Below are 10,437 nucleotides of genomic sequence, written 5' to 3' on the forward strand. Positions count from 1 at the left end.
CTTAAATATCCAGAAGTCCATAGAAAGCCTTGGGATCCAAGTCCCATTGACTTCAGTGGGATGAGGCTGTGGGGGTCAAACCCACACCTACTTAAGTCAATGGGAAAACTCTTAGGGTACGTCTAAACTACATGGCTCCATCGACGAAGCCATGTAGATTTGTTTGTTTGGCAAAGGGAAATGAAGCTGCGATTTAAATAATCGCAGCTTCATTTAAATTTAAATGGCTGCCGCATAGTGCCGACAAACAGCTGATCAGCTGTTTGTCGGCTCAGCATGCTAGTCTGGACGTTCCCCTGCTGACATGAAAGCCCTTTATCGACCTCCCCAGTAAACCTCATCCTACAAGGCATAACGGGGAGGTCGATAAAGGGCTTTCAGGTTGGCGTGGGAGCATCCAGACTAGCGCGCTGAGCCGACAAACAGCTGATCAGCTGTTTGTCGGCTCAGCGCGGCAGCCATTTAAATTTAAATGAAGCCGTGATTATTTAAATCGCAGTTTCATTTCCCTTTGCCAAACAAACAAATCTACATGGATCCGTCGACGGAGCCATGTAGTTTAGACACACCCTAGAAGTCACTTGTCCATATCTTGTAGCATGTTACCATGTGGTGGCAGCAATATACCCTACGGGTGTGTCAACACAACAAAGTTATTTTGGAAAAAGGCCATTATTCCAAAATAACTATGCAAGCATCTACACAGCAATTCTGTTATTTGGAAATAATTTTGAGATAATGGACAGCTTATTCCAACTTCTGTAAACCTCATTCTACAAAGAATAATGGCTATTCTGCAACAGCTATTTTGAAATAAGGCGTGTGTAGACGCTCCACTTCTGCTATTTCGAAATAGCCTCACCAGGGCCATTCTAAGTTATTCCTCCTGGGGCTCTAAATCGAGATAGGCTTCCCTAATGTAAACGTGCTGCCTCAGACTAATGTTGAGGCTTCCCTGCAGTGTAGACGTGCTATTTCAGAATAACTATTCCAGAATAGTTTATTCTGAAATAACTGTGCAGTGTAGACGTAGCCTAACAGATTAGCCAGTTGCTTATGGGTCTAAACCCTTGAAATTGTAATGGTTTGGCCAATAAAACTCAGGTTTGAAACCAAGGCCATCTGAAATGTGGACTTTGCCCGGTACCTAAGCTCAAAAGACACTCAATACAATGGTCAGTTCAAATACAATAATAATGCTTTGGCCTTCTCAAGCATGTCAAAGCACTCTCCAAATATTAATGAAGTCAGCCTCCCAGTATCCCAAACCCTAGAGTAGGGGAAAAATGAAAAAGGTTTAAGAATAGTTGAAAACATCCTGGCTTTAATTCACAAAACTCCTCTATTTCACCCACATCTAATATCTTAGAAATTACCAGTTGCAAGAATGTAGGTGAGACAGAGCAAAAGGCGTGATCTGTGAGGCCAATTAAGAGGAGAATAGAATGCAGTGAAACGAAAGCCCCCAGAGGGAGGCCAAGGTTACATAAATAAGAGTGTGTAACAGCAACATTGAATTTGCAGACGCTCCCCCCCACCAGTCATGCCCCTTCTAGCTCAAGAAAATTAAATATAAATAATAAATGTTTAACCACATAACAAATAAGCGCAATGAGGCACCTTTAAAAATTATACTAATAAACAGCAAGCTATTGTCCTACTCAGGGTGGCTATCTTTAGAGTGCTAAGGATTCAGACTGCTACCAGTCCATTCAAATATCTGATGGTGGGTTAACTGGTTAGCTAACCCAGGTGCCAGTTCGGCCTGAACTATCTTGAACCATCCTTGTCTCCCTTAGGGAATTAAAAAACCTGCCCGCAGCATGTAACAAAACAGTCTACTGGAAGTAGGAGCAGGAAGAGAGATAAAGGAATGAGTATCCAGTGGATTGCAGATAGAAACTCAAAGCTGGATGCAGCAATGCAAACCCAATGGGCTTCCATGTGGTAATGGGGAGCAGAATTGGGCCATCGATACTAAAGGAAAATCCAAAGTGGCCCGTTGGTCATTTGTGACTGTGGTATAAGTGAGCGGTGAGTTCCCAGCCCCATCACTCGCTTTACAATAAGAACTCAGCTTCAATACTTTCTTATTTTACTGCTTCATCGGGAGGAAAAAAATGAAGTGGAGATATAAGAAGTAAAGGGGCCATTTATTGTTAAGAACATTAGGATGGAAGAGAGAGAATAAAGCCACTGGAATGACTTAGTCAGAAGCCTTCAGGGACCTGTTCAGTGGTACTCGCACCAGTTTTACTAGGTTGCTTGAACCTTTTGTGATGTGCTGCACAGCTCAGACCTACACTATAGATCATGATTCTTACCATGTTCTGGAATGATGCCTATAAGCCCTTGACTATCCCTAAATCCAGACTTCTCCCCCTTGTATTGAGAGAAACTATTTGTAGTTCACTTTTACAGATGGCCTTGTCAGCCTTGCTGAAACCATAAAGAATTTAGGAAGGAGGGTGGGATGATATGACTCCCTAGCATCATCACTCTTTGACCTTTCTCCCAAAATGGGCACTAGGTCAGGCAGCAATGAGGTATCAAGGGCTTTGTCAAATGTGTCACAGCTCTCAATCAAATCCTTTCCTTATGATGTCATTTAATTTCCCCCCAAATTCTAAAGGGAAAGATGGGACAAGAAGACTTCCTTGTGCTCAGACATTCCCAGGCAGGGTAATTATATTATCCAGCATCTTGAACGCTTGAACAATAAACCCACAGAATGCTACCATCCCATTATGGATAGCAATTGGTTTCTTTTCTTTCAAACACCTGTAATTTAGTGCAGCTCTTATTGTATGTTCCTAGGGCCAAAGTCTCCCTGGGAGTAAGACCACTGAAATCAATGGGTTTGTATCAGAGATGACTTTGGCCCCAGAATATTAGCTGACATGACAGGCAAGGGAAACATTTCTCTTATAGAGTTCTGTTTTCTTCAACCTGTTGGATTCTTCGCACCTTTTGGTTTTAGTGCATGCTGTGCAGCATCAAACCCTGGATCTGAACACCTCTAAACTTTGGGGAAGCTCAGAACCAGATCTGATCTTCACAACCGGTTCCATCCCTATATAATGGCCTGACCCTGAACTAACATTCCGGGTTTGAACATTCTTCCAAATCTAATGTACATTTGGTTCTGAATATGAATGTTGCAGATTGGGGCCAGCACTTGTTTTGATATTCCACTGACTAATCATAGAGCACAACATTTCCCTTTCCCTCTATATTATCTCTCTTCATTGCTCCTCATTGCTTCATTAGACCAATTCTAATAATAATGAATAATAGAATAATGAATCTTGGTGTGTGGATGGGATAATTAAGAGCTGATACTGTACTGTACTGTCTGTACTGTCTTGTTTATCATGATTCTCATTTCTTTCTTCAATATCTAACCGCTAGGTCAAAAATTTGGGACTCCAAATTCTGCCTTAGTGTCAGCAGGTGAGTTATTTGCTCTAGCACCAGGGATGGACGCCATCATCTCACAGTCAATAGGTTAGACCCAGTCAAAGAATGTCACAGTCATGCCACTGGACATAGGTTTAGTCACTACTTTTAGTCAGAGTGATAAGTTCAGAGGTAAGAGAAATGTAGCTATCTATAATATGGCTCTGCCCACTCTGTGATCAATCACAGCGAGTCTCTAGACAACTCCTTAGGGTTAGTATGAGCAATGCCTTATACAATGGTAAGTCTTTATCCAATGGTATAGAACACTGATCATAAAGACTATCAAGTCATTAGGGGCTGGAGGATGAGCTAGATTTGTTCTAGAATGCTGTTGGCTTCATTCTGTTCTCCAGGACATAAATTTTGATTTCTACATTTCCTGTTTGTTGCTACAAATTCTTTTGCTTGTTTTCTGTTCATCTAAGTGTATTATGGATGCTCCTTCTTGATCATTTGGCTACCACTGTTTCTCTTTGATTGGTTTCTCTGCCTAGGAATGTTGTGGTTTTTTCCCCCGAATGTGGTTCTTTCTAGCTTAGCAAGATTTCTCTACGACTTTTTATTAATCTTCCTGACCTTTTTACTACTTCCATCATTGTAACAATGGTTCTCTGTCTCCCTCTGCCTGTCAGGAATGGGCCAAGAGGAACTAAAATGGAGGGTGAAATAAAGTATTAGAATTCTAGAAGAGCCAGCCACAGGAGGCTATGAGTACTAGTAAATGCTTGGTACAAATTTTGCTACAAGTGTATTTTAGTTAATTTATTAACACTTTTGCCTCCCTTGGCAAATTATTCCACTGCCCAACTGACTTCCCTGATAGAATGCCAAATTTTATTTTTAATGTTCCCTTTCCAGTTCCTGACCTTTATTTCATGTCATATCACCCACACCTTGGTTTAAATAATTCTTCCTCCTCTACAATTATTATTGCTTGTTTGCATCTCTGCAGCACCCATTGCACTCAACACCTGAGATGAACAGCCTGTTGTGCTTGGCACTGTACAAACACAGACCCTGCTCTAAAAAGTGCACAGTCTTACAGTCAAAGAGTGGGAGAAAAAGTGATGTTACCTCTGTCTACAGCAGAGCTGGGAATAAAATCTAAGGGGCATTATAGCTCCATTAAAGTCAATAGCCCCATGGTCAATTGACTCCCACTCCAGTGACTTAGCTGCTGGACTACACTGCCTTCCTTGTGTTCATGGACAGTTATCCTATTAATGGCTCCTAGTCCCCTTTTCTCAAAGTTCTCTCTATTATGTTCTCTCAGCCTCTCTTCCTGAACCATGCTTTTTAGTTCTATTACATCGGATCTTATAATATTCTGTCAGCTTTCACTTAATGTTAACTCCAGTTGCATAGTAGAGTCTTGGAAGCCTCTTTTTTTTTCACCTGCAGTCTACTCCTTTAGAGCCACTATCCGAATAATGAAAGACAATGGAGGAAAATAGGAAGAAATAAACCCTTGCCTTTATCACTGGATTTCACCAGGGTTTTTAGTATTCTTTGAAACAGCCTAGCCCCATGACTCTCTGCCGTGTTGTCATTGCTCTGATAATAGCAACAAGGTCACTTTGGAGTCTGATGTAAGAGGCTTCTCTTTGGCAGCAAGGTTGTGGGGAAGATGGTAATGAGGGAAGTCATTTTGCATCTTGAGTCCATGCATTTTCATGATCCTACCCAGCCAGTTTAGGTCTGAGAGTGACACAGAAGTAGAAGGAAGAAACAGGTTTGGAAGCAATGAGGCCACCCCTACTGGTGCGGGTGCCCTATATAGCCCAGCACCGGTACTTCCTGTGCCCCCAGCCGCCGTGCTGCATGGGGGTGGGGAGAACAAAACTGTGGGGAAGAAGATGCCAATTTTCCCGGATATGCCATTTACTATAGTGGGGTTGGGTCCAGTCTATCCAGTCTGGGAGAGTGTCAATGCTGGAGCAGGGCCAGGAGGAAGGCATGGGCCAGGGGAACAGTGGGGCGGGAGGGGGGTGGTTACACAGTCAACAAGAAAGAAGTAGTGTTTTTAAAGGGAAAGTACCGCTTCTCTCCAACTGCCCACTGTGTGGCTGCCTCTGCTCCATCTCAGTCCTCTGGCCTTGCAAGTGCTGTTTGATGTTGGACACTGAGCCCTGAAGGAGCAGCCAGGGATGGGAGCTGCTGGAGCCCCAGGGGAGCAGCCACAGGGCCCTGGCACTGAGCCTGTGGGGAGGAGGAGCAGAGGATGAGGCTGAGGGCTTCTGGAGTCCAGAGGCAGCACACAGCTGCATAGGGTGCCATGAAATTTGGGGTAATTTGGTGCCCCAATTTTTGTGGTGCCCCATGCAGCTGCATGTTTTGTGTATGGGTAGGGACGGCTCTGGGAAATAAAGAGAGAGAGAGAGAGAGAACTGGAGAGAATAAAACCTCATTTCCTAGTAGTGTTTGTTTTGCTACAAAATTATAAAAAAAGTATATACATTTATGAGAGAGGCAAGTTAGGTGAGGGAATGTCATTCATCGGACAAGAATGAAATCTTCTCCTACATTGTCTGTCCCATAGCATTGAACCCACGTGGCTACAATACCGCCCCTCCCAACAATTTATATTTATGATATTTTCATTTTATATGTAATATGGCTTTGAAAAAAAAATGTTGTCACTGAATAGACCCCTGGGATATTATATAGGTAGTCTAGGTGATGAAGTAGTATTAAAGTCCAATATTTGCACTTACAGGCAGATACTTATTTAGACTTGGAAAACTCTTTGGAAGATCTGCTTGCATTTCATGTACTCAAGTGAATATGAGCAATGTGTCCAAAGAGCAGCCATCCTCCAAATAGTTATACAAACAACCCTCTGTTCAAACCGTTTGTGTTCCATTACACAAGTTGAGCAGCCAGCTCTGTTCGTGAACACTCAATTTTTGCATCTTTCACCCAGTTCTGATATATAAGGCACTGACCCTGCATTCATATGCTTAACATTATGGGATCACCGAAGTCACTAGTCAGAAGCTTAAAGTTAAGCAGCTATATATTTTTTTCACAACTGAGGCCTAAAATGCCAAAGAGAACCTGTGCATCAGCAGGTCAGCCCCTCTGAATGGTTATAAATGTATCTAAAAATTCAGATTTAAAGAAGCAGCTTTTTTCCTGCAAGTGCTATAGATTTAGAGAAAATAATTAAATGTAAAATTAAGCTGATCTCTGTTTTGATGAGGTCAATACAGTGCACAAGCAACGCAAGGCCAGAGTGCTGTGAAGCAATTCAAACTCCCTTGCAGGCAATGGATACCCACAATGAGAACTGGCTGGGCAAACATTTTTTTTCCAATGGTAAATTAACAATAACCATTTGTTTTTCATTGTCATCAACTTCTTTATTGTTTTTTCAAGAGTTTATTTAAAAAACACTAAAGCTCACCATTCTGATTTTATGCATGTCTGTACTGACTGCTTCTGTCAACTGAAAATTGGGAGGTGGGTTGGAATCCCTTTAAACCAATACATATGGACTGCGTCTAGACTGGCAAGTTTTTCCGCAAAAGCAGCTGCTGTCTACACTGGCCACTTGAATTTCCGCAAGAACACTGATGATCTCATGTAAGATTGTCAGTGTTCTTGCGGAAATACTATGCTGCTCCCGTTCGGGCAAAAGCCCTCTTGCGCAAATGCTTTTACACAAGAGGGCCAGTGTAGACAATGCGATATTGTTTTGCGCAAAAAAGCCCCGATGGCGAAAATGGCGATCGGGGCTTTCTTGTGCAAAACCATGTCTAGATTGGCACGGATGCTTTTCCGCAAAAAGTGCTTTTGCGGAAAAGTGTCTGTGCCAATCTAGATGCTCTTTTCCGCAAATGCTTTTAACGGAAAAAATTTTCCGTTAAAAGCATTTGTGGAAAATCATGCCAGTCTAGACGTAGCCTTGGGGTATGAGGGGTGGCTTGACAACTCCAAACAGAAAATGTTTGTTGAAACCATTTTTTATTCTTCATAAAAGCATGGAGATTTTTTTTAAGTCTTTTGATTTGTTTCCACAAATGTGGACATTTTTCATTAAACAAACATTTTGTCCAAAAAGCCATTTTCTGTTGGAAAAAACTATTTCAATAGAAACATTTTAACCAGTTCTAGCCATCATCTAGCAGACTAATAGATTACAGTCAATGGCTTCTATACATTAGGGATTTTCTACCTTCCATAGCTACACCCTTGCAAGCCCCAGTGTGGATGCATAGATGCAGTGCAGATCTTCATGCAACTTAGCTGTTAAGAAGCACTGGTCTTGTAACCAAAGTAAATCACCTCCTTTTAGGCCCCATCTTAACCTGGGTATCGTCACTGGTGTAGCTCTCTGCACAAATCTCCCTAATGTATGCATGCCCTAAAGAAGTCATTTGTGGCATTAGTGAACTTTGCTAATGGACTTAGCGCAATGCTGGATTTGCCCTGTAATACAGAAAAACAAGGTTACAGGACCAGGGTGTCCAGCTTTGAAAACTGGCTTCTCAGCTTCGCTTGGGGCCTAAGCCTACATGAGTCTCAGTGGCCTGTATCCCCATTGTCTTGGCTCAGGTTTTTATTCAGGAATGGAAAGATGTCAGATCCATCCCTGGGATCAATGGAGTTACACCAGGCGTGAATCTCTCAAGCCCTGTGTCATTATGCCATCAATAAATACCCTGCTGGTTTTGGAAGAAGCCGCTGGAGAAACCTCTGAAGGTGTCTCATCTCTGAGCAAACCCAAGGCTATGGATAGAAACCACTGTAACCATTTATGCCTGGATCAGCGAGAGACCTCAGAGGAGTCAAGATTTCTCTCTGTAGGGGGAAAAAAACAGGCCTTTTGCATTCCTAAGGGCTTTTCTATCATTTTTAAGGAGGGTCTCCCCCCTCCTTCCTTTGACTTTGTTACCTAATACTCTAGGAATGCATTTTCCCCTATATTAAATGTTTCACCCCATGTACAAGTTCCATCTTAATGTTCGCATCTTTAATAGCAGAATATTACCATATTAATTGCTATTGTGAACCAGAAGATACTTATATCATCCTAGCTTTCATTACTGTCAGGGAGGGATTTTTTTCCCCTACTGAGTCAAAAGTGACCACTTTCCTTAATCCCCTGTTGCAATGCCCTGCTTTTCCTCCTGACATGCCTGGCACTGTGGCGTTTTGCTGAGTACCAACTTGGAATGAGAGACTTGTTTGAGGATAAGGGTTACCTCCCCTGTTTGCTCTGCACCCCGCTTCTAGGCCGGGCAGATTGCTTTGCTTGCTGGGGAGAACTCTCGGTTCAGGTGGCAGGGTAGTTAGTTGTTATGCAATTAACAAGCAGCGCAAACCTCCCCCTCTCTTCCCTCCCGTCCGCCTGCCCATGACCAGGATTGAAGGACAATGGGGAATTAGCCCGGCAGAACAATAGAGATTCAATAAACCAGCGGATCAGATTTCAGCTCTTTGTTGCCAGCGCCTCGTGCCGGTGGGTTAATGGGGCAGAAGGAGATTGAGGATGGGGGACAGCAGCGGGCATTGAATGAATGGGGGGGGGGGAAGTGTCAATAAAAAGGGTGGGAGACAAAGGCAAAAACACACACAAGCTCCGAGAGGGACAGATGGAGTGGAAGGGACACAAAGAGGGAAGGAAAACAATTAGGAAGCGATTGAGAGAGAAGGCTTCCTCGTTTATCAGTTAATCAGCCCGGCTGGCTCAGCCCCCTGGTTATTCAACATGCCCCGGGAACAAGAACAAAAAAAAAAAAAAGGAGCCAGCCACCCTCCAGCAGGGCTGCGCACGGCGTGTCTGGCCTGGCCGCTGGAGGAGACTCTGGTTTGTCTGTTTGAATCATCCGCAGCAGAGATCTCCTAGTGCGTGTTTTGATCCTCTGATAAATTAATCCCTGATTTGCCCCGAAGGAGCCTTGAACGCACTGTCTAGTCCCGTGGGATTCCTCTCCAGCTCCCTAACGCTTCGGGAGTCGCTTTCCCCAGTGCTCCGGAAACTTGGATTTTCCTTTCTGAAAACCCTGCCTCCAACTTCCCCGGGCTGTGGTGCTTGCAAGATGCCCGGGCCGTCCTTAGACGGCGCTGTTTCGCCTTGGAACTGGCGCTGCAAGCACACAATACAAGCCGGTGCTGTTTAATTAACGTGCAAATTGAGTAGATTAAATGACTCTAAATAATTAGCCACAGATCCTATAAACAGGATAACATATTTAATTAAGCAGCGATATAGATTTTGGAAACTGTTAATGTATTTTTAGAATGGCTGCTCAGATCTTTCACTTTCCTCCAACTTCAAACAACATGTAAGTACAGACCTTCAAATAGGGATAAATATCTAGGAACAAGATCATGCCTGTTAACTCCAACTAATAGAAATGTTGGTTTAGCAGCAACCTGCCTGGAAAGAAGCACTTGGGCTAGTAACTTGCGGCCCCGTGCTCACACATGTGAAGGCTGAAATGTGTTTTCTAGGGGTAGAGAGGAGGATACAGTGTGAGGGATAAGGTAAGTGAAAATAAAATCCAATTTCATTATATCAATCAAATTTAATTGGCAATTTGTATAAGCAATGACCAGGCTGGCTTTAGGTAAAACTATTAGAGGGAAGTCGGGTTGCTACTAAAATTCTTGGTTAGTTAATTAGTGTCTGAACTGCAGAGGAAAAAGATCCTCAGATTTACTCTCTACAAAGAGAGAGCAGCACAGACAATTCATTAAGCAGGCGGCTTGTAAATTAGAGCTAAGTTAACCTGATTTCCCTTAATTAAAACATCTTTTCTCGTTTACGATGTGGATATAAGTAGATCTCCAGGGTTTTGAATTTTCTACAACAGCAGATGGTCAAGCTAGAAGCAGATAATAGTTAACGCTTTCTCTCTAGCAGATCCGAACAACGTGAGCTGCAGACCCAGCAGAGGATTAAAATTAGGGGGAACAAAGAGCGGTTAACCCTTTAGAGGGCAGGTTACCAAAAACCAGCCCCTTGGC

The 10,437-nt window shown here is 43.0% G+C and overlaps 1 long non-coding RNA gene across 1 annotated transcript in view; it reads left to right on the forward strand.

Annotated features, from left to right (window-relative positions):
- Window positions 1–9,752: 9,752 nt before the first annotated feature.
- The window catches only part of LOC142818616 (uncharacterized), a 7,541-nt gene continuing 6,856 nt past the window's right edge, over window positions 9,753–10,437 (forward strand). Inside the window, exon 1 of the long non-coding RNA XR_012896170.1 lies at window positions 9,753–10,437. This exon is cut by the window's right edge and continues 3,806 nt beyond it. This is a non-coding gene — a long non-coding RNA (uncharacterized LOC142818616).

This window comes from Pelodiscus sinensis, chromosome 16, assembly GCF_049634645.1.
Source record: "Pelodiscus sinensis isolate JC-2024 chromosome 16, ASM4963464v1, whole genome shotgun sequence".
Classification (NCBI taxonomy): domain Eukaryota; kingdom Metazoa; phylum Chordata; order Testudines; family Trionychidae; genus Pelodiscus; species Pelodiscus sinensis.